Raw genomic sequence first — 3,004 nt, 5'->3', positions numbered from 1 at the left:
TTGAAAGTTGGATACGAGCATAAGACAATAGTCACTGAGTCAGGGTTTTCTCTTTATTAAGAATTAGCTTTATTAATTTATTTCTAATATCTCTAAATAATATTAAATTTATTAAAGCAATTCATTTGTAAATAGTTTTAAAACGTCGTAATTTTAGTAATTGTAGTTGAAAATGTAATTATTTAATTATAGATCAGCCAGAAAGTGTTTAAATAAAGTACAAATTGGAATATTTAAGTGATTTGTGTTTTATCCCCATCGACGAAACAGAACTGTGAGTGAGTATACTAAAGACTTAAGACACAAACTTGTTTTCCAAATGCCAAACATAATTCAAAAAACAAATGTATAATTATATTTAAATTCGAAATTCAATATACATATATACTAATCAGTTATCTACCTATCTTATAAATCTTGTAATATCACGAAAGTGCCTAAAGCAGATATTATATAAAAGCGTTAAAAAATGAGAAATGAAAAATAAAAACGCGAACTCAGGTTGTTGTTACAATTTGTATCATGAGTAAACAATTAGCTTCAGATGTAGCGCACGCCTTTTTTAGAAATAGTGATAAACACATTTCTCCAATTCATACGCCCACCTTTCTTCTATTTAATTTTGATAATCAGAAAAGAGTTATTCGCAAATTCACTTGGTGGCACTTTGAGGAAAATGCAAGTCATGAAATTTTCAGTGCATCTTTTCATTGAGTAATTTCATCATAGAAAGCATAAAAACGAGAGAACTGAAATATTTTCTAACTACAAATATATTTAAGCACGCTGCTAATGATCTGTTAAGTATGAATGATTTGAGGAATGTGAGGAATAGATGTTTTTTCACAATACAGGAAAATCACAAAAATATATCGTTTAAAATTTTGTTAATCGAGTAATGTTTTCCAGGTGTATTAATCTCTTCAAAATATTTTTTTTATATCTGGGGGGTATTCATTATTGTATTATTCATATATTTTTTAATCTTGTTTATTATATGAGGAGGCGCCTCCTTATTTTGTATGAAATCTGAGGGATGCTGAAGCCGCAAACATTGCAAGGATTTTCCTTTTTGCGTAGTTGTGGTCGCTATAGTGCGACCATTTCCTGCAAAAACAAAAATAAAAACTGAACCGACACTGCAGTTTAATGAAACCAGACACCGTCCTATGACTCAGGTGTAATTTTGACCTTGAGAAAATTTTGTAGGTACAAATCTCACAAGGGTCAAGAAGTTTTGTTACAAAAAAAATATCAAAAAATGATTTAAAGCGAAATGGAATTTGTTTGATATAAAAATGACAGACTTTTTGGTTGCCTATATTTACCGTTATGTAAGCAGTTTGCTGTTGTAACTTAAGAATGTAATGAAAAATAAATATATTACATATGCTTTCAATTATAAATATATATTGAGTTTTAAACAATTTAAAAAAATTTGTAAAATGTACGCAGACTTTAAGGGCCATGTGTATGCCTCCACCATAATAATTTCCATTTAGCAAGGCAACTGTGGCTGAGTTAACCCAGAGCAATACCAAGCGTGTCGCCACACATGGTAGTAGTCTGGTAACTTATTTTGAAAATTTCGAATTTAGGTTTTTTACGTATTTTGAAAGTGCGATATATTGGTAATATACTGTACAAATTTTAGACCGAAATTCGAAATATTGACGAAATTATGAGAGCGGCTCGTACTTGCGCGCGCTAAGCCGCTAAAACTTTAAACGCGTTTTTCTCAAAACAACGTTTTTCCGGATGGCCGTCGTGAAAACAAATTTTCTATCTAACGGATTGAGCTGAAATTTAGATATGTTTTTCTACACATCAATAGTTCTGGCGGGTAGTAGATTTAATTTATTTCGTCCCTAACTTTCCATTTTTTAGTCCGATTTCCACTTAAAAAAAAGGCAATTTTCTTACGAAGTCCGCCATTTTGTTACTTTTTGTCAAAATCATTTGATCTTACTACCCGTCAGAACGACAAGCACACTCATTAATAAGCAATTTGTTTTTTCTGTTTCAGATGACCACAAGTGACGAAATCACGCCGGCCAGCCACTGTACCTTTTTTTTGCCGCTTGCTGCCTAAGTAATGCCTAAAAATAGTATCAAAACATCAAAAAAAAAAAAAAATTGTTTTTTGTACACCTTCTGATACCTTTAATAACATATCATACAACCGATTGAATTTTATTTTCCCTTCCAAAAAATGTCCCAAACATGGCCTCAAAAAACGTGTAAGTTACCAGACTACTACCTAAAAAACAACGACCGGCCAACCACCCACAAGCGACTAGTGGATCCTTTATGACTCCAGTCTCTTCATGCTAAATTGCTGTTTGAATACTTTTTGCTTGCAGGGCAGATGTCTTTGTCGCCAAACTGAATTTGCCATCGTCGAAGACAAGGCATGACATCTTTCAAAATATATTTGTTTTGCTTAAGCTCTCCTTAGATGAACGCTCTACGAACAGTCCTGGGATGCATAATTTTGTCAGTGCTTTCGGCTTTAATAGCAGCATGTTTAGATGATAAGTTTTTCGGATCCTTGCTCACTTTTCAAATTGAGTTTTTTGGAATGTCTTAGGTTGTCACCAAATTCTGCACAAACTTTCAAAGTCTGGATCAAATTTAAAACGATTTATTATTGCCTTAGTTAATTGCGGTATTTTTTCCTAAAGCACAAATTTCGTTAATACTTTTGCATTCAATAAAGGCAAATAATTTGACGTTTTTGAGATGTAAATGTCGGTAAAAAATTTTGTTGCTTTGGCCTCTCCAACATTTGATTATCGCATTGAAATGTTGCAGCCTTAAATTTTAGTAGTCTGATAAATCTTCAAATTGCTTAGTGGAACGTGGTATTAAACGGTAAAAGGTATTTTTGATGATATACATTTATTGAAGAAAATTAAAATTTTATAAAAAAAAATAAAATAAACAAAATTAGCTAATTTACAAATTTTGTTTTTCAAATTGGTGCATGTGTATTACTCATATT

The sequence above is a fragment of the Anastrepha obliqua genome, chromosome 3 (assembly GCF_027943255.1).
Source record: "Anastrepha obliqua isolate idAnaObli1 chromosome 3, idAnaObli1_1.0, whole genome shotgun sequence".
In the NCBI taxonomy this organism is placed as follows: domain Eukaryota; kingdom Metazoa; phylum Arthropoda; class Insecta; order Diptera; family Tephritidae; genus Anastrepha; species Anastrepha obliqua.
The sequence above is the reverse complement of the archived record's forward strand: the minus strand, read 5'-3'. Positions refer to the sequence as shown.